Raw genomic sequence first — 22,673 nt, 5'->3', positions numbered from 1 at the left:
TATACCATAAAATGATTATACATTGTTCTATTGTGAACATTATATACAGGGCCTCAGGATATACATCCTCATAGCAATTAACTACCTTCCAAGTACCTAATTACTGCTAGGTGAACAGCAGTTCATCTAGTAATGAACACCACCTGCCAGCTCACCTAGTAATGAACACCACCTGCCAGCTCACCTAGTAATGAACACCACCTGCCAGCTCACCTAGTAATGAACACCACCTGCCAGCTCACCTAGTAATGAACACCACCTGCCAGCTCACCTAGTAATGAACACTACCTGCCAGCTCACCTAGTAATGAACACCACCTGCCAGCTCACCTAGTAATGAACACCACCTGCCAGCTCACCTAGTAATGAACACCACCTGCCAGCTCACCTAGTAATGAACACCACCTGCACATCGCACCGCACCACTTGCCAGCAGGTGCAGAAGTACGATGGAGAGAGAAAAGTATACAATATTTCAAGTATAGGAGTAGAGATATATTTAGGATTTAACGTTTTCCTATAAAGTTTCAATAATACCTTTATTTGATGGTGCTACATAGATCAAGTTCAAGTTCAAGTATGTTTATTGAGACAAGAAAGAAATACATCTCAAAGGGATAGAGTAGCTTAGGCTATTTCTACCCCCCTCTATTTCAAGTCCCTCAAGGGGCTCACAAATTCATTGAGTACTGTTATGATCTCAGCCTGCAGGAGAAACGAGTCTCCCTCCTTGAGAGTTATTCATCAAGCCTGACCTGATTAGAAGGTCTAGCAAATATTGAGGTGATAACGCATATGTAAAATAGTTGCTTGGATATGTATAACAATTTGAGATTATGGGCAATGAAGAAGAAAACAGATAAATGACTGGCTAGGAGATGTGGACATTTTGCTGGAGGCGTGAGGCTCGCTTCTGGAGGGCTTTGACCTCACTTGAGTGCCAGACATCGCAGGGGAAAGCCGCGCTCCGTTGAGCTCCCGTCAGAAGGGAACCCCTAGTGATATATCTCGAAGAGAAGAGAAGTGTGCAGACGTACCAGCTGTGGAATCGAGCTGGGGACGTGTGGTCTCAAGTCGTGGGCGATAATTAGTGAATATTAAGCCGCCCGGAGGCATTATTGTGGGCCGTGGAGCGCCTGACCAAGCTCGTCAGAGGGAGAAGCGCCCTCGACCAGACAATCTGTGGTAAGCACGATATACCAGTTCATAGTGATTGCTTGTAGTTGGTCGTGTGCCCAGCGACAGTAGCGATGTTTATTTATAAGTTAGACATGTTTTAATAAGGCAGAAAGCCTGAAATAAGAGAGTGAGAGGGAGGAACACGGAGCGACGTCCGTCCCCTCTGAGCGCTGGCAGGCGACTGAGGGAGCCGGCTCCTGACGAGGAAGACCCTCCCAGCGAGTGAGGACCGCCGCCAGGCGAGGTGGAGTATGGACCCGCCCAAAACGGGGGAGTCCACTCTCACTGTATGTAGAGGACAGATAGAGGTTTGAGGCAAACATATTGTGTGATTATTTTTGTTTATGTGTTAAAGGGGAAACATTTTATTGGAGTGTCGATGGGTTGCAGGTTTGTCTTTGGGGAAGAAGTTGCTGAGAACTTCGAAGCCAGCAGATGAAGTAGTTGATGAGACTCCAAGGTAGTGGAGCAGAGGACCTCGAGCTGTGAGAAGCAGTGAAGAGGAGTGTCACGTGCTTCTGTAGAGGTGGTGAAGCACCATAGTTGCTCGAGGAAACTTCATGGTGTAGCAGCCAAGAGAGCTGTGGAGGAACCTAGCAGAAGGGTGAAGCACCGTAGTTGCTCAAGGAAACTTCATGATAGCAGCCTGGAGGAGCTGCAGAGGATCCTGGTAGTGAAGCCCGGAAGAACCTGAAGATATAGGGTAGTGAACTTCCAGAGGTGGAAGGGAAGTTCTGGTGGATTACTTGTAGGGAGTTGATAGTGTTTGGTTGTCATTAGCGTGCAAGACGCAGTGAGAGGTGGGTGACTGTTTGCATTCTTATGTCAAGGAGTGTTTTATACTTAAGTTTAGAGTTACAGACGTAGGCTGGATTACCTACAGGCGTAGGCGTTCTAGGACTGATAGAGTGATCGATTGATCATTGTTGTGTATCAATGAACATTTATACTGATATATGTTATTGCATTCAAGTGCTGATTTTCTTTGTACACATTTTATAGATACATATATATATTATCTTGCTGATGGTGCAACAGTGTATGTAGGCTTGATCAACTTAAGGAGGTGATAGTATCAGGTGGTGAACCAGGAGATAGGATACCACTTGATAAGCTGATGATAGAGTTCTGATGATGTTGGAGTGCAACCTGATTGTAATAGCATAGAGTATAGGATTCATTATTACTGTATGTGTGTATGTATTGTGTATGTGCTTTGTCCAGTAAATGTATCCCAATTTGCTGGTGTTTGCCCTTGTCCTAGTGAGGCTTCCCAGGAGGTAGTAAAGAAGGAGAGAGAGAGAGAAAGAACCAAGAACCACTGCTGTGGACAGGGTAGGAGGTAATACTAGTAAGTCATAGGGGATTGAGGAGATCATACCTGATAAGGAGAGAGTGGGGAGTCACAGCGGCTCGAGTGGGTGTGTGCACGTGACAACGAGGCTAAGTGTTGGAGCCGCATCCCCTAAACGTGTGGACGTTGAGCCCCTCTCCAAGAGCCAGAAGCGCCAAGGGTGATCTCCTAGTATAAGCACTCTACCGAGTTGTGGGTTGGGTTGTCCATAGAGAAGGATCAACGACGACAACACCAACCAACCAACAGACTATAATAAAATTGGGGGCCTGTGTCCGGGAGAGTGAACTGACACACCCACACCCTGTCCAAGAGTGGATTTGTACACCCTTGCTGAAATAAACTGTGTGACCGCAGGTGTATATTCTCTCTCTTGGGAAGACTCACAGGACAAGATGGAGAAGGTGCAAGCATTTGTGGAGTCAGGCAAGCCTGAGGACTTGGAAGGTTGCACGAAGGATCAATTGAAGCAAATAGCAGAAAAATGTGGCATTAGGTTGAAAGCATCTAAAGTAGCTGGGATGAAGGATGAGATCCTGAGGCAGTTGAGAGCCAGAAGTGAAGCGGCAGAACAAGGAGCCCAGAAAGGAGCTGAAAGTGGAAAGGAGGATGATGGGCAGGATGAAGTGAGATCCCAGGGATCGAGTAGGAGCAGCAAGAGTAGCCGCAGTAGCAGGAGTAGCCGAAATAGGAGCTTGGAGAGATTCCAGTTAGAGCTCCAGATGCAGCAACAACGAGAGGACAAGGAGAGACAGTTCCAGCTGGAAAAGATGAAACTAGAACTCCAGATGAAAAATGAAACCGAGAAGGAAAAAGAGAAAACCAGACTGGAAGTAGAAAAAGAGAAAACCAAATTGGAAGTAGAAAAAGAGAAAACCAGAATAAGGGAACTGGAGTTGGAACAAGAGAAAGAAAAAGAGAAAGCAAGACTAGAGGTCGAAAAAGAAAAATAGAGAACAAAACAAATGCAGATAGAAGCGAACAGAACCTTGGCTGAGCAAAGGATTGAACATGGGTTGCCAGAGAGCACCACCCAGGTATCACACCCACCAGATGTTAGGGTTAGGGAGAAGGACATTCCCTTGTTTGTTCCCGAAGAGGCGGAGAGCTTCTTCGAGCATTTTGAAAAAGTTGCCAGCATCAAAGAGTGGCCACAGGAGGAATGGGCCCAGCTGGTCCAGTTAAGATTGACCGGTGCAGCCAGGGAGGCATACACCCAATTGTCACTGGAAGAGTGCCTGGATTATGCCACAGTAAAGAGCAGCATATTGCGCTCGTTTCAGTTAACCCAGAAGCTTATAGGAAGCGCTTCAGAGAAATGATCAAAGTTGGAGTATGTACGTTTGCTGAGACAGCAAGGGATCTGGAAAGACGATTCCAGAAGTGGATTGAGGCTGCTGGAGTTGGATCTTACGCTGACCTGAAGCAACTGATGGTCATGGAGAAGTTCTTGGAGATGATGCATCCCGAAACAAAGTTCAAGATCCAAGAAGCAGGGATAAAGGAGGTGAAAGATGCCGCAGATAGGGCAGATATGATTACTGAAGCATACAAGAGCTTAAGGGAGAACAGAGTAAGAAGCGAGGCGAGGCGCAGCAATAGCAGACCCAGTGGAGTCTGGGGAGGAAGAAGTTTTGGGGGGCAGACAAGCAGACCAGCTAGTTTTAAGCCCCAGGAAGGAAAGTTGCCGAGTCCGCCTGCTGGAGGTAAGCAGGAAAATAAAAATGTGCAGAGGAGACAAGAGTCCAATGAAGCTCCTCAGAGTATGAGTAGTACATTTGGCCCTAGGAACTCCAATACGAGTGGGCAGAGTCAGAGCCACTCGGGGGCGTATAGGAGAGATTTCTCCCAAATGAGATGCTACAAGTGCAACAGATCAGGTCACATGATGCGAGATTGTCGGCAGGGCAAGAGAGTCGTGACCCTGACCAAATGTGATCCCCGGAAGAAGTACGTTGATGTACAACAAGACAAATCACAGAAGGTAGATTTGATGAACGAGCGGTATAGGCCGTTCATTAGTAAAGGTTGGGTCGGCATAGAAGGTCAACCCGAGGTGGAGGTTAGTATCCTCAGGGATACTGGAGCCAATCAGAGCTTGATTCTGAGAGGCCTAATAAGAAATGATCGACTGTTAGCTGGCAGTTGGAGGATAAAGATTCATGGGTTGTTGTCTAAGAGTGACATGCCCGTGTGTGCTGTCCAGTTGAAGTCAGATTATTTGTCGGCGGAGGTGATGTTGGGAGTGTGCCCCAACATACCTGTTCCAGGAGTCCAAGTGATCCTGGGGAACGACTTGTGTGGGTCCAAGGTGTTGCCAGAGCTGATAGTAAAAGCTGTGCCGGAGGTGAACCAGAAGGACCGCGGTACAAGTGGAACGCCGGACAAGATAGATCTAGCCAGCATCCTTGAAGATGAGGCAGAGGACAGTCAAGTCATCGTATACCCGGCCTGTGTAGTGACAGAGTCGGACGTAGCCGCCGAGGAAGACATTGGAGATGATATGGCAGTGTCGACTCCACCAAGGGAGGAGGTCAACATGGACATGTCTGGGCTGTTCGATGAAGATCCAGCTCAGAAGAATGAGGATTCGAGGAGACAGGAAGTGAAGATGACCCTACCTGAAAAGTTCAGGGTGAACCGAGCGGACCTGATTAGGGCTCAGAAAGAGGAGTTTATAGATCTAATCAGGGAGGCAAAAGGGGGAAACTCATGTCCGGAGTCCCCCGTGTATTACTATTTGGACGATGACGTACTAATGAGGAAGTGGCGACCGGACAAGGCCGGCGCAGATAAGGTATGGTTGGAGAAGCACCAAGTGTTAGTGCCGAAGGAGTTTAGGGCGGCTGTGTTAGAACTAGCCCACTCCGTAGATATGGCAGGGCACTTAGGGGTGAAGAAGACCTTAAATAAGGTGCAGGAGCACTTCTACTGGCCGAACGTGTGGAAGGAGGTAAAGAGGTATTGTAGGACATGTTTGGTGTGCCCACGTGCAAGTAAGCCGGCTCCGGCTATACCAAAGGCACCCTTAAAGCCCATACCGGCATTTGGCGAGCCTTTTGAGAGAGTCTTGATAGACTGTGTAGGTCCATTGCCAAGGACCAGAAAAGGCCACGAGTACTTACTGACCATAATGTGCACGGCCACCCGTTTCCCCGAGGCAATCCCCCTGAGAAGAGTGACGTCGAGAGCCGTTCTGGATAGACTACAGAATTACATTGCATGGGTAGGAATGCCCAGGGTTATCCAGACGGACCAGGGGAGTGTCTTCCAGTCGAAGTTGTTTAGGGAAACTGTGAAAGGATGGAGGGTAGAGCAAGTGCGCTCGTCACCGTATCACCCTCAGTCGCAGGGAGCGTTGGAACGTTTCCATGGAACGTTAAAGAGCTTGTTGAGGATATACTGCGCAGAGGAAGGGAGTAGTTGGGACGAGGCATTACCATCCGTGTTGTTCGCCATCAGGGATGCGGTAGTAGAATCACTCGGATTCACCCCATTTCAACTGGTGTATGGACACTCCGTGAGGAGCCCAGTGGGCGCGCTGAAGGAGCAGCTCACCGTGGATAGGCCTAAGGTGGACGTGGGACAATATGTGAAAACCTTTAGAGAGCGACTCTCTAGGGCCAGAGATTTGGCCAAGGAAAATTTGAGGACATCCCAGGCAGAGATGGTAAGGTACCACGACAGGAAGGCGAAGGGCAGGAAATTTCAAGGAGATCAGGTGTTAGTCCTACTACCGGTAAAAGGAAGTATATACGAGTCGAGATTTTGTGGACCATGTACCATCCAGAAGGCGTTAGGTGATGTGAATTATGTAATCCACATGCCAGATCGTCCGAGGAAGTCACAGGTTTGCCACGTGAACATGATAAAGAGGTACTATGACAGAGATAAGCCTCTAGGCGATGAAGAACAGATGGAAACCCCATTGCAGGCGACTGTGCTTTGTGTAGGAGACGGCAAAAGGATAGAAGAGGAGAACTGTAAGTTAGAGAGGGCCGATGGCGCGAAGATATCAAATACGGAAAGCCTGGTCAAGATAGGTGAGCGTCTGGGTCATTTGGAGGATGACCAACGCCAGGACCTAGTGGAGATCCTACGGAGGAATAAGTCGTTATTCACGGACGTGCCTAGAAGACACCGCAGAACGGTGCATGAAGTGAATGTAGGGAGTGCTGACCCCATCAAGCAGCACCCTTACAGAGTTAACCCGGAGAAAGCAGCGGTGATGAGAGCAGAAGTGAAGTATCTGCTAGATAACGACTTGGCAGAGGTTAGCGACAGTGACTGGAGTTCGCCGTGCCTCCTCGTGAAGAAGAGTGATGGCACATACCGGTTCTGTACCGATTATAGGAAAGTGAATGCAGTCACGGTCGCTGACTCTTTCCGATACCGCGCATTGACGATTGCATAGATCGGATTGGGAGTGCACGGTATGTCTCGAAGATAGACCTGTTGAAGGGATACTACCAGATTCCCCTGTCCGAGGAGGCCAAGAGGATCTCAGCGTTCGTGACACCCGACGGCTTGTACCAATATAAAGTGGTGCCGTTCGGAATGAAGAATAGTGGTAGTTGTTTTCAACGAGTAATGAATCAGGTATTACAAGGCGCAACTGGATGTGCAGTATACATCGATGATATTGTGGTGTTCGCTGATTCCTGGAAGGATCACGTGGATCGACTTTTAGATTTGTTCGATCGGTTGGAGAAGGCCAACATGACGATCAACTTAGCAAAAAGCGAGTTCGGGAGAGCCCGCCTGGAGTACCTTGGATATATAGTAGGGCAAGGCGAGGTTGCTCCGGTAAGAACAAAGGTGGAGGCCATTGACAACTTCCCGGTGCCCAGGAGTAAGAAAGAATTGTTGAGATACCTCGGTATGATTGGGTATTACCGGAAGTTCTGTGAAAATTTCTCCACCATAGCCGCTCCTATGACGAGTTTGCTATCAAAGAGCAAGAAGTGGGAGTGGAATGGAACAGCACTAGAAGCGTTTGAGAAGACCAAAAGACTGTTGACCGAGGCACCTGTACTAGTGTCGCCAGATTTTGAAGCGCCGTTTACGATATAGGGGCCAGTGATATAGGGGCCGGAGCTGTACTGACGCAGCAGAATGATGGAATTTACCGCCCAGTGTCCTTCTTCTCGAAGAAGTTCGTTAAGCACCAGAGGTCGTACAGTACAGTCGAGAAAGAGACTTTGGCCCTGGTGATGGCATTGAAACATTTTGAAGTGTATGTGAGTGGGGGAGGACACCCAGTGACGGTGTATACAGACCATAATCCCCTAGTTTTCCTGAAGAAAATGAAGCATGCAAACCAGAGATTAACCAGATGGTTTTTATCGCTCCAAGAGTATGACCTGGTGATAACGCACATAAGAGGGCGAGACAATGTAGTGGCTGATGCGTTATCTCGAGCCTAGCCACTAGAATAACTCTCAAAATAAGGGGAGGGGAGTGTTATGATCTCAGCCTGCAGGAGAAACGAGTCTCCCTCCTTGAGAGTTATTCATCAAGCCTGACCTGATTAGAAGGTCTAGCAAATATTGAGGTGATAACGCATATGTAAAATAGTTACTTGGATATGTATAACAATTTGAGATTATGGGCAATGAAGAAGAAAACAGGTAAATGACTGGCTAGGAGATGTGGACATTTTGCTGGAGGCGTGAGGCTCGCTTCTGGAGGGGCTTTGACCTCACTTGAGGCCAGACATCGCAGGGGAAAAGCCGTGCTCTGTTGTGCTCCCGTCAGAAGGGAACTCCTAGTGATATATCTCGAAGAGAAGAGAAGTGTGCAGACGTACCAGCTGTGGAATCGAGCTGGGGACGTGTGGTCTCAAGTCGTGGGCGATAATTAGTGAATATTAAGCCACCCGGAGGCATTATTGTGGGCCGTGGAAGCGCGCTGATCAAGCTTCGTCAGAGGGAGAAGCGCCCTCGACCAGACAATCTGTGGTAAGCATGATATAAGCCAGTTCATAGTGATTGCTTGTAGTTGGTCGTGTGCCCAGCGACAGTAGCGATGTTTATTTATGAGTTAGACATGTTTTAATAAGGCAGAAAGCCTGAAATAAGAGAGTGAAGAGGGAGGAACACGGAGCGACGTCCGTCCCCTCTGAGCGCTGGCAGGCGACTGAGGGAGCCCGCTCCTGACGGAGGAAGACCCTCCCAGCGAGTGAGGACCGCCGCCAGGCGAGGTGGAGTATGGACCCGCCCAAAACGGGGGAGTCCACTCTCACAGTATGTAGAGGACAGATAGAGGTTTGAGGCAAACATATTGTGTGATTATTTTTGTTTATGTGTCAAAGGGGAAACATTTTTATTGGAGTGTCGATGGGTTGCAGGTTTGTTCTTTGGGGAAGAAGTTGCTGAGAACTTCGAAGCCAGCACAGATGAAGTAGTTGATGAGACTCCAAGGTAGTGGAACAGAGGACCTCGAGCTGTGAGGAGAAGTAGTGAAGAGGAGTGTCACGTGCTTGTGTAGAGGTGGTGAAGCACCATAGTTGCTCGAGGGAACTTCATGGTGTAGCAGCCAAGAGAGCTGTGGAGGACCCTAGCAGAAGGGTGAAGCACCGTAGTGGCTCAAGGAAACTTCATGATAGCAGCCTGGAGGAGCAGCAGAGGATCCTGGTAGTGAAGCCCGGAAGAACCTGAAGATATTAGGGTAGTGAACTTCCAGAGGTGGAAGGGAAGTTCTGGTGGATTACTTGTAGGGAGTTGATAGTGTTTGGTTGTCATTAGCGTGCAAGACGCAGTGAGAGGTGAGTGACTGTTTGCATTCTTATGTCAAGGAGTGTTTTATATTGAAGTTTAGAGTTGCAGTCGTAGGCTTGATTACCTACAGATGTATGTGTTCTAGGACTGATAGAGTGATCGATTGATCATTGTTGTGTATCAATGAACATTTATACTGATATATGTTATTGCATTCAAGTGCTGATTTTCTTTGTACACATTTATAGATACATATATATATTATCTTGCTGATGGTGCAACAGTGTATGTAGGCTTGATCAACTTAAGGAGGTTGATAGTATCAGGTGGTGAACCAGGAGATAGGACACCACTTGATAAGCTGATGATAGAGTTCTGATGATGTTGGAGTGCAACCTGATTGTAATAGCATAGAGTATAGGATTCATTATTACTGTATGTGTGTATGTATTGTGTATGTGCTTTGTCCAGTAAATGTATCCCAATTTGCTGGTGTTTGCCCTTGTCCTAGTGAGGCTTCCCAGGAGGTAGTAAAGAAGGAGAGAGAGAGAGAAAGAACCAAGAACCACTGCTGTGGACAGGGTAGGAGGTAATACTAGTAAGTCATAGGGGATTGAGGAGATCATACCTCATAAGGAGGAGTGGGGAGTCACAGTGGCTCGAGTGGGTGTGTGCACGTGACAACGAGGCTAAGTGTTGGAGCCGCATCCCCTAAACGTGTGACATTGAGCCCCTCTCCAAGAGCCAGAAGTGCCAAGGGTGATCTAGTGAGGTATAAGCACTCTACCGAGTTGTGGGTTGGGTTGTCCATAGAGAAGGATCAACGACGACAACACCAACCAACCCTCAGACTATAATAGTACAAATAGACAAATAACATTACAAGAATCCCATTTAACATTGCAGGTTAATATAGTAAGCACAGCACATAATTGTTACACTCTTGGGGCAAAATTCTTGTAGCTCCTAAGTATACTGTCTATCATACCATTATCACACATCCAAACAATTTGATGTGGTATACTACTTATTTCCTTATTTCTATAGTTATCAATAAGTTGACACTCTAATACATAATGTTCTAAGGTGTGGGCGTGCGGCATACTACATAATTTACACTCCTTATCTTTTTCACTGACATCAACACCGTATTGCCAGATATATTTGTATCCTAATCTTAATCTCATGTAAATTGAATCCTTCCAAGTAGACTTTCCTTTACCATAGGTGAAGGACGAATTTGTATTTATTATTGAATAATTCTTAAGTGTGTTACTACTATCCACTATTGCCATTCTCTTTATCATTTCTTCACCCTCTTGGATCATCTTGATTCTTGTTTTTATTTGTTTCAATGTTAACTGACATACAACATCAACAAGAGTTTTTTCAGTGGCTCTCTTCGCTATGTCATCAACTACCTCATTCAACAGTATTCCCACATGTGAAGGGATCCACATGAATCTTACTTTATACCCAGTTTTTTCTAATTTCTTAACATTCTCTCCACACACTATCACAATATTCTGGTATACTGGGCGTCTGCTATTTAAAGACTCTAACGCTCCTCTGCTGTCAATAAAGAAGCAAGCATTTTTACCACATTTGACTACTTCCTGTAATCCTGCTAATGCACCTTGGAGTTCAGCCTGCGTTGAAGAGACATTGTCAGTTAAGCGGCGGCCAATAACAGTATCTACAGTGCCGATGTCAGTGTACTCCCTGATCAAGACTCCACATCCTGCCTAGCCTTCCCGGCTTGGTGCCTTGTTTGATAATTACTTACTTACATTTATTGAACTATATCATCATCATTTACAAAAAGAAATTAACATAAAAATGTAGTCATTTTAATACACAACAGGCATAACTGTGACGTGCTTATCTCTGAAGCTAGACACAGATATAATGAAATAATCAATGATGGAGTCAGAGTCTGTCTGCTGTGGATTCCTTCCCATATTGGTCTCCGAATGCATGATAGAACTGATGAGTTGGCCAAGACTTTTGCTCGTAAAGAGGGAATTGATTACCAGCTTGAACTGCCTTTGAGTAGCCTGAAGGCAGTAATATTCCGGGAACATCAACTAAATTTCGGAGACTTGAGGCAAAGCGAAATTCACACCAGTTCCTCCATCTTATTTTCATTCTATTATGCAGGAAGAAACGCACGTCTATGGGTCATCCAATAAGGTTAGCAGACTTCTAGATGTTACCACTGCTAGGCTTAGGCTCGGCTACAAGTACCTCTGGGAGTTTGTAACATCTGCTGATGTAGATTTGACTAAATGTAAACTCTGTCAGCACAACTATTCGCATACTTTGCGTCATTATATAATGGAATGTGAAAAAATCACGGAATTTAGAGATAACACCATCAATAGTGTCCAAGAAATGTGTAAGTACTTCATTCATAATGATGTGCTGCTCGAAATCTTAGCGAAGTATCCAAAATTTGCTTACTGTAGGTAATGCATGCACATGACTGTAAAGCTGCCGCCCAGTTGGGTGGGTGTGGAGCACATGACTGTAAAGCTGCCGCCCAGTTGGGTGGGTGTGGAGCACATGACTGTAAAGCTGCCTCCCAGTTGGCTGGGTGTGGAGCACATGACTGTAAAGCTACCGCCCAGTTGGGTGGGTGTGGAGCACATGACTGTAAAGCTACCGCCCAGTTGGGTGGGTGTGGAGCACATGACTGTAAAGCTACCGCCCAGTTGGGTGGGTGTGGAGCACATGACTGTAAAGCTACCGCCCAGTTGGGTGGGTGTGGAGCACATGACTGTAAAGCTACCGCCCAGTTGGGTGGGTGTGGAGCACATGAATGTAAAGCTACCGCCCAGTTGGGTGGGTGTGGAGCACATGAATGTAAAGCTACCGCCCAGTTGGGTGGGTGTGCAGCAAGACTAGTAACTGTGTGACTCACCAGAGATGTAAGGTGCCTTGTATAGTGACTGTTGTGAGCCTCTTGTTGATCACTTGTGACACAAAAGATTATTGATGTGTGCATTTGTGTGGGTGATTAAATATATATGTGTATGTATATATGTATACGTAAGTATATGTACATGTATGCATGAGGATGTGTTCATGTATATATATAACATTAATAATTTTGTAACTAGCGTCAAAAGATTGTTATTTGCTTAGCTAAAGGAACTAGAGGGTTCACTTCCTGAACCGATTATGTGCCTCTGTAATCCTTTACACCACCACCCACGGGATGGGTATGGGGTACATAATAAAGAAAGAAATTGAAAAACAGAAGTAGATATGTATGTAAATTATGATGCCGGATAGGATCACTATTAAGAACTTAATTATAATCCACAATATGTTCTTTATCATTAAAAATTTGGAAACATATCATATATTTTCAAATATTTGTAATTAAAGTACTTATTTAGGAAATATGTATTTTAGTTACCCTAGTTAGCTCTGAGAACACACATTCTTGCAGCAAGAATTTCTTTCCACCAATTTGAGAGGTGCTAATGAGACCAGTCTCGACCCACTGGACAGGTCATGAACAACAATCAACTACAGCTCCATCTATGTCAGAAGATATTCAAAATGTTCTTGATATCATTCAAATTGTCAATACGAGAACAGAATACATCAGTTGAGTGATGTCAAAGGAATCATATTGACTGACCGAGCCCCATTGTAAATATTTGTGGCTTCCTGACCATAAAGTTACCGCCGCGGTCGAGGGTAAGAGACCGGATGTACCCATATACAAGCTACACTAGCTATTAGTTCATATAAGCTGACAACTTACCCACATAAAGAAAACTTCCTAATAATATATATTCAATTAATACAACTGAAATGTTTAAATCGTGATTATATATGTATCACGTGGACAATTTTTAATGTAATTTTTTCCCCAGATATTCGGGATCTTTATTATGCTTCGTCTTGAGGCAAATCCTAATACCTTACGCCATATTGATGCTCTGTCCACAGATCATTCTCTCTCTCAAATCATATACACTGATGGTTTCCTACACCACCTCACGGGTGCAGGTGGAGTTGCCTCTACCCATCAGACAGAACTATTTGCCTTGCTTCTTACATTAAAAATGTGTACAAGTCTCCAAACGAGATGCATTAATTGTAAGTAATTTTCCATCATCCTTAATTACGCTTAACTCTCTAAGAAACAACTGTAACATGACCGTGTCTGAAGCGAGACAGAGAAAACACAACATTATTAGTGATGGTCACAGAATCCATTTCATGTGAATTCCATCTTCGTTGGCCTCCGAAACTTAAGGAATGGTCCAGAAAATATCTACTAAAGTTTAACTCAAGTGTGAAGATACTTTAGTTGATACTTAGATACTTCCAGTAAGTGTAAAGATAAGCGCTGACGATACTACCTTTATCTATTCAGACCCCAACCCAAACACACTAAATAATAATGTAAATAACATAGTTAAAGAGTCCACTCATGAATGTAAACCAACAAACTCGCACTAAACATAAAAAAGACCGACAACATTTTCTTTGGAAGTAAATCCTCAAACTAAATTCAATTTCAGATAGACAATGTTAACATTAGCAATAACAATTAAGGAAAGTTCTTTGACCAATACATAGACAAGAAACTGAACTTCAGCATCCACATACAACACATATGTGGGTGCTGTGAGAGAGAGAGAGAGAGAGAGAGAGAGAGAGAGAGAGAGAGAGAGAGAGAGAGAGAGAGAGAGAGAGAGAGAGAGAGAGAGAGAGAGTGAGAGAGAGAGAGAGAGAGAGAGAGAGAGAGAGAGAGAGAGAGAGAGAGAGAGAGAGAGAGAGAGAGAGAGAGAGAGAGAGAGAGAGAGAGAGGGAGAGAGAGAGAGAGAGAGAGAGAGAGAGAGAGAGAGAGAGAGAGAGAGAGAGAGAGAGAGAGAGAGAGAGAGAGAGAGAGAGAGAGACAGAGAGAGAGAGAGAGAGAGAGAGAGAGAGAGAGAGAGAGAGAGAGAGAGAGAGAGACAGAGAGAGAGAGAGAGAGAGAGAGAGAGAGAGAGAGAGAGAGAGAGGGAGAGAGAGAGAGAGAGAGAGAGAGAGAGAGAGAGAGAGAGAGAGAGAGAGAGAGAGAGAGAGAGAGAGAGAGAGAGAGAGAGAGGGAGAGAGAGAGAGAGAGAGAGAGACAGAGAGAGAGGGAGAGAGAGAGAGAGAGAGAGAGACAGAGAGAGAGAGAGAGAGAGAGAGAGAGAGAGAGAGAGAGAGAGAGAGAGAGAGAGAGAGAGAGAGACAGAGAGAGAGAGAGAGAGAGAGAGAGAGAGAGAGAGAGAGACAGAGAGAGAGAGAGAGAGAGAGAGAGAGAGAGAGAGAGAGAGAGAGAGAGAGAGAGAGAGAGAGAGAGAGAGAGAGAGAGAGAGAGAGAGAGAGAGAGAGATAGAGACAGAGAGAGAGAGACAGAGAGAGAGAGAGAGAGAGGGAGAGAGAGAGAGAGAGACAGAGAGAGAGAGAGAGACAGAGAGAGAGAGAGAGAGAGAGAGAGAGAGAGAGAGAGAGAGAGAGAGAGAGAGAGAGAGAGAGAGAGAGAGAGAGAGAGAGAGAGAGAGAGAGAGAGAGAGAGAGAGAGAGAGAGAGAGAGAGAGAGAGAGAGAGAGAGAGAGAGAGAGAGAGAGAGAGAGAGAGAGAGAGAGAGAGAGAGAGAGAGAGAGAGAGAGATATACACTGAGGGCAGGCAGCTTGTGCATGTCTATTCGTTAGGCGTATATCGAGGTCTACCTCCAAGGTCGACCTACTGACCTCTCCACATTCACCTGGGCACTAGGGCCTCCTTGAACCACCAACCCCAGGAGCCGGAGACAGTAGCTCTATTAACTGCTTTACCTACAGCATAAAGAAGGATTACAGAAACAAGAAATTGCAGTGGTTAACTGCTTTTGAAATCCTTCCTCGAATGTAGATGTTGCTGGTTCTTTTAGTATGTAAGTGAACAATAAAGAACTAAAGATACAAATTAAATGTGTGGTATAAAACATGTGTATGTGACGTATATTCATATTTATTTATTTATTTTATTTATTTATATATACAAGAAGGTACATTGGGTTTGTGAGAATACATTGGATAGTACAGTATTTACACTCTTGTAAAGCCACTAGTACGCGCAGCGTTTCGGGCAGGTCCTTAATCTAGCAGATAATTTTAAGTAGGTAATTTCTATCAGAACTGATAAATGATAAAGATACATTGCAAGAGAAAAATGAGATGAGAGAGCTTAGTAAGTATATTAAAGCACATTGTTATATTAAAGCTCTGATTGATTACATTGACAGCTTGATTAGTAATTTAAACAAGGTTAATAGACACCATGCAGCAGATTGACAGCACATATAAGACAGCAATGATCACAGTGGTAAAGATGTTCAGATTGGGTACATAAAGATTGGGAGACTGGGTAGCAAAAGATACAGATAAACAAGATTTATAAACACCATACAGCCGATTGGCAGCACATATAAGACAGCAATGATCACAATGGTAAAAATGTTCAAATTGGGAACATAAAGGTTGGGAGATTGTGTAGCAATAGATACAGTGCAATTTTAAGGCAAAAAGTAAAAAACTATGAAGATGAAATTAGGTACTTTTTGGTATTGTTTTTGAATGATGTAAAAGTTGGACAGCTTTTCAATTCAGTATTGAGCGAGTTCCATAAACTGGGTCCCTTTATTTGCATAGAGTGTTTACACAGATTAAGTTTAACTCTGGGGATATCAAAGAGATATTTATTTCTGGTGTGGTGATAATGGGTCCTATTACATCTGTCCAGGAAGAGTTTCAGAGCAGGATTTGCATTTAAGAACAGGGTTTTGTAAATGTAGTTGACACAAGAGAATTTATGGAGTGAGATTATGTTTAGCATGTTTAGGGAGTTAAACAAGGGGGCTGTGTGTTGTCTGAAAGCAGAATTTGATATTATTCTGATAGCAGATTTTTGCTGGGTGATGATGGACTTGAGGTGGTTTGCAGTGGTTGAACCCCATGCACAGATACCATAGTTGAGATAGGGATAGATTAGTGTATAATATAGAGAGATGAGAGCAGAGTTAGGTACATAATATCTGATTTTGGAGAGTATACCAACTGTTTTAGAGACTTTCTTAGTTATGTGTTGTATGTGGGTACTGAAGTTGAGTCTCTTGTCTAGGAATAGGCCGAGAAACTTTCCATCATTTTTGTTGCTAATGTTTACATTGTCTATCTGAAGCTGAATTGCATTTGTAGATTTGCTTCCAAATAGGATGTAGTAGGTCTTTTCTATGTTAAGTGTTAGTTTGTTGGTTGACATCCATAAGTGACATCTGCTATGGGGAGTATATCTTCGCCAGCTTCAGAGTCAAGGATGCCGAGTCTGTCCTGACTATGGGTGCAGTTTATAGAATTCCTAACACTGATGTGTCCGAATTCAACTCAAACCTTAGAAATCTAATACTTGATAACAGACTGAACAAAAACCACCTAATTATCGCAGGGGACTTTAATATTGACCTCTGCGAGCCTGAACACCCCACTGCTGTTAGCTTCCTCAACTGTATGAATTCCTGCTTCCTCATACCCTTAATCACTAGACCTACTAGAATCACTGATAGCACTGCCACGACGCTCGATCACATCTGGACAAACATAACCTCTCCGCTTACTTCAGGTATAATCACCGATAGCACTACAGATCATTACCCCACATTTCTCTTAACTAACATTAGCAAACCACCTCTTGAGTCAAAAGTGATACGTTTTAGACTACACAATGAAACTGCTATAGACAATTTTATAACTGCTGCTGATAATGTCAACTGGGAGTCCGAGTTAGGTAACATAGTGGACATCAACCTAGCAGTGCAATCTTTTCTTCAAAAAACTCTTAGCCTTTATAATACCCACTGTCCACTGCTTACAAAACAAGTCACAACCAAAAGGCTTAACAATCCCTGGCTTACAAAGGGAATATTTAAATCTTTTAATAAAAAACATGACCTTGAGAAGAAGTATAGGTTAGGAATTGTCTCCAAAGAATTCTCAAAGAATTACTCATTATTGCTGTCAAAGATAATTAGACGAGCCAAAACTAAATACTACGAAGATAAATTTACCCAAATAAAGAGCAACATTAAACAAACTTGGAGAACAATTTCTCAAATATTAGGATCAAAGAAGTCTTTAAATAACAAACCGACTCTCCTGTCTAATAACGATGGTCAGCTTTCAGCCTCTGATTCTGCTATTGAGTTCAATAGGTTCTTCTCTTCCATTGGTTCATCCCTTGCAAATGATATTCCATCTTCCAGTACAGACATTAATGACTACCTTTCAGGTAACTATCCACAGTCTCTGTACCTAAAGCCTATTAATTCCACTGACGTCAATGAGATAATCCTTTCCCTTAAAACCAAGTCTGGTGCCCTTGAGGAGATACCAACTTTAATTTACAAAAAGCCTCCAGATCTTTAGTCCCTGCTATTGCTTTGCTCTTCAACAAGTCACTTGAACTCCAAACCTTCCCAGATATTCTAAAAAAAGCGAGAGTAACGCCTGTCCACAAATGTGGTAATCTCACAGATGTTAACAACTACAGACCTATATCTATCCTGCCAAACTTGTCAAAATTTTTTGAAAAACTAATCTATAAGCAGCTTTACTCATATCTAGCCAAACTCAATATACTTAGCCCTTGCCAATATGGCTTCAGACCCAAAAAAAGCACTAACGATGCACTTATTAGTATGCTTAACTCGATTCATACAGCTCTTGATAAAAATGAGTTCCCTGTTGGGTTGTTTGTGGACCTGCGTAAAGCTTTTGACACTGTCAACCACCAAAACCTTCTTCTTAAATTACATCATTATGGAGTCAGAGGACACTCCCTACAATACCTCAAATCCTACCTTACTGACAGGCTCCAATATGTTTCTGTGAATAATACAATTTCTCCCACCCTACCCATCAACATTGGTGTTTTCCAGGGCAGCATACTTGGCCCTCTCCTCTTTCTCATCTACATTAATGACCTTCCAAATGCCTCCCAACACCTCAAACCAATTCTATTTGCTGACGACACAACCTTCATTTACTCCAGTCCTGATCCCCTTGCTCTAAATGCCACAGTAAATACTGAGCTAAATAAAGTCCATCTGTGGCTAACTGCCAACAAACTCACCCTTAACATTGACAAAACCTTCTATATTCTGTTTGGCAATAAATCCTCTAATCAAATAAATCTCAAAATAAACAATACCCAAATTTGTAACAAATTAGATGGCAAATTCCTTGGCATTCTCATTGACCACAAGCTAAATTTCCAGGGACACATTCTAAACATATCAAAAAAAGTTTCAAAAACTGTGGGCATTCTTTCTAAGATCAGATATTATGTACCACGCCCTGCCCTGGTGACTCTCTATTACTCCCTTATCTATCCATATCTCAACTATGGTATTTGTGCTTGGGGCTCTACTACCCAAAATCACTTACGTCCTCTAATTACTCAACACAAAGCTGCTATTAGGACAATATCCAATTCTGGCCCCAGACATCACTCGGTACCCCTACTTAAATCTCTGAATATGTTAGACATTAAGTCACTGCACATTCTCTCATGTGTATTATACATATATAAAACGCTAAACTATAATGCCAATCCTGATCTCAAAAGCTTCATAGAAGGTTGTATCAGAACCCATGAGCATCACACCAGAAATAAATACAGTTTTGATATTCCTAGAGTACGACTTAATCAAACTAGAAGTGCTCTACAAATCAAGGGGCCCAGAATGTGGAATGACCTTCCCAACCATGTTAAAGACTGTACCTCTCTCAACCAGTTTAAGTTAAAAGCGAAGCTATACCTAATAAATTCCCTGTAACCTACCTTACCCTTCTATTGTCAACCAATGTCTGTTTTTTTCTTTAAAGAGCGCTGTTTGTCGACATAATTGTATTTGTGCTGCTTTTTCATCAATGTTTTCATTTTTTGTTTTCATTCTACTCATTATGCTCAATTAGTATTAAGCTTGTCATTTAAGTTTAACCTGCCCGAAACGCTTTGCGTAATAGTGGCTTTAGGCATTGTATGTACTAGCTCTACCTATAAGTCAAACAATCCTTGTAAATATTTATTGTATGTATGTACCTTACCTAAATAAAATTGTATTGTATTGTATTGTAAGTGGACTTTTTTTAGTTCATTATTAACAACATCATTTAGTGTATGTGGGTTGGGGTTGGAGTAGATGAGGGTAGTATCATCAGCAAACAAAATAGGTTTCAGAATGTTAGAGACATTAGGCAGATCATTGATGTATATAAGAAATAGAAGAGGTCCCAAGATGCTGCCCTGTGGCACTCCAACGGTTATTGGTAGAGTGGGAGAGGTTATATTATTGATGGCTACACATTGGTGTCTATCACTAAGATAGGATTGGATATAGTCCAGTGCATGGCCTCGGATTCCATAATGATGGAGTTTACATAAGAGGTAATCGTGATTAACAGTATCAAAGGCCTTTCTCAGGTCAATGAAGAGTCCAATTGGAAACTCATTTTTGTCAAGGGCTGAGTAAATTATATCAAGGAGACTAATAATTGCATCGTTGGTACTCTTTTGGGAGCGGAAGCCAAACTGACAGGGGCTAAGAATGTCGAATTTTACGAGATAGGAGTAGAGCTGTTTGTAGATAATTTTTTCAAAATTTTTGATAGTATGGGTAGGTTCGATGTTGGTCTATAGTTGTTTATGTCTGCCGGATTACCTCCTTTATGAACTGGCGTTACTCTTGCTTTTTTAAGGATATCAGGGAAGGTATGACACTCAAGGGATTTGTTGAACAGCAGAGCTATAGGTGGCCCAAGGGCATGGGAGGCGCTCTTGTATACAATGGATGGGATTTCACTGATGTTCCCAGCTTTGGTTTTTAGTGACTGTATGATGGACACAACATCTGACGGGCTGACTGGTGAAAGGAGAAGAGAGTTTGGATAGCTGCCTGAGAGATATGTGTTGATATGTGTCTGAGTCTGTGGGATTTTACTTGCAAGGTAAGCACCAACCGATGAAAAGAAGCTATTAAATTCATTCGCCATTTCTAAGTCAGATGACGGTGTAAGGCCATCCTTAGAGAGTGTTATCTGGTTGTGGGAATGTTGTTTAGTTCCTAGGATATTAGAGATGGTTTTCCATGTGCTTTTCATGTTTCCTTTTGCTTCTTTGAATCTAGTCTCATAATATGAAAGTTTTGCTTTTCTTATGATACTGGTAAGCACTGACGAGTACCTTTTAACTACTTCCTTTGAAACTAGGCCACTCCTAAATTTCTTTTCATATTCATGTTTTTTGTTGATTGATTTAATTATGCCGCTTGTGAGACACGGGTTATTTTTTCTTTTATCAGTTACTTGTTTGGTAAGGAGGGGACAGTGATTGTTGTAGAGGCTTAGAGTTTTGGAGAAAAAGAGGTTAGTTGATGAGTTTATATCCTGTGAATTATTAAATTGAGATTCCCAGTTAATATTGTGAAGTGCATTAGAGAGATTGCCTACAGCTGATTCACTGTGTAGCCTGAATGAAAGTTTCTTGGTTTCTGGTGGTGATGTGTCAATGTTTGCTATGAGGAAGGTAGGATAGTGGTGAGTTGTTCGGTCATAGATTACCCCAGATGTAAGGGGAGCTGTTATATTAGTCCATAGGTGATCCAGGGTAGTGGCAGATGTTTGAGTGACTCGGCACAGACGTATAAGCTCAGATATATAAGCACAGACGTTGTGGTGTTCAGAGTGGGGACAGTGTTTCCACAGACCCTTGCCCACAGTTCCTAGAAACCAGGACAATTTAGCAATCATGTGTCCATTTTGAACAAATCATTTACAAATTTCTTGAACGTTTGTTAAAGAATTGTCTTTGAATTTACGTATCATTTCGCACTCTATCACATAGTGACGGAGGGTGTGCAGATAATTTTGTTGACAGTTTACATTTGGTCAGGTTTACATTAAGGTTGCTGCAAATGTTGAATTTTCGGAGGACAAGACGGCTGCAGAAATCCTTAAAATTTGTGGAGGAATAACGATCAACTGCCGTATGCCAGTTAAGTGTTAAAGGAGATGGCAATTGTTTATTCAATGCCATCTCACTTGCTGTGTGTGGGGACGAGACGAGATCAGGAGAAATTAGAGCAAGAACAACTATTGCGATTGTAGACCAATGGGACTGGTATATAGCACAGCATGATAACACGGATTTAAACCTAGTATCTCCCGATTTCAAGGAAGTTTGTCTCCATTCTGCCTTGCCTGGAAAAGATTCATCAGTTATGACAATGTATGCAGCAAGTTCTGTTGTAAACAGAGAAATAATATCTGTATATCCATCTGCCAACGGCTTCCTTGACAGCTGTATACCAATTCTCAATACAAAATTTATGCCTCGGTGTGAAGTGAAGCAGGCTCCCATTTATATTATGTGGAGCGACAATCTCAAGTAAGGGGATAAAACATAGACACCTAACCATTTTGTTCCATTAATGTCCTTGCCTCCACTGGGTCACATATCCATAGACATTACCCAAAGCACTATGACATCCACATCTCTGAGTTTGTGTCGATCACTATTAATTATCTGTTCCACCCATATACACATCAACTCAAATCGAAAAGGATTTTACTCATTTTGTGTCCAAAATACAGTATGACTTTAAGGAGACACACTATTTTAAAAAAGCTTTTTTAAAGAAGTTATTATCAAAGAAGACACCATGAAAGGAAGGCTATGTAGCACCATCAAATAAAGGTATTATTGAAACTTTATAGGAAAACGTTAAATCCTAAATATATCTCTACTCCTATACTTGAAATATTGTATACTTTCCTCTCTCCATCGTACTTCTGCACGATGTGCGATGTGCAGGTGGTGTTCATTACTAGGTGAGCTGGCAGGTGGTGTTCATTACTAGGTGAGCTGGCAGGTGGTGTTCATTACTAGGTGAGCTGGCAGGTGGTGTTCATTACTAGGTGAGCTGGCAGGTGGTGTTCATTACTAGGTGAGCTGGCAGGTGGTGTTCATTACTAGGTGAGCTGGCAGGTGGTGTTCATTACTAGGTGAGCTGGCAGGTGGTGTTCATTACTAGGTGAGCTGGCAGGTGGTGTTCATTACTAGGTGAGCTGGCAGGTGGTGTTCATTACTAGGTGAGCTGGCAGGTGGTGTTCATTACTAGGTGAGCTGGCAGGTGGTGTTCACCTAGCAGTAATTAGCTACCTGGGAGCTAGTTATTAACTGTTGTGGGAATGTATATCCTGAGGCACTGTATACAATGTTCACAACAGAACAATGTATAATCATTTCATGGCATACAGCACATTGAGAAAGAATGAAGTTAAAACCAAAAATTTTGTTTTTAATACACTTACACATTTATTGGGTCTTTCCTT

The sequence above is a fragment of the Procambarus clarkii genome, chromosome 1 (genome assembly GCF_040958095.1).
Source record: "Procambarus clarkii isolate CNS0578487 chromosome 1, FALCON_Pclarkii_2.0, whole genome shotgun sequence".
Lineage (NCBI taxonomy): Eukaryota > Metazoa > Arthropoda > Malacostraca > Decapoda > Cambaridae > Procambarus > Procambarus clarkii.
The sequence above is the reverse complement of the archived record's forward strand: the minus strand, read 5'-3'. Positions refer to the sequence as shown.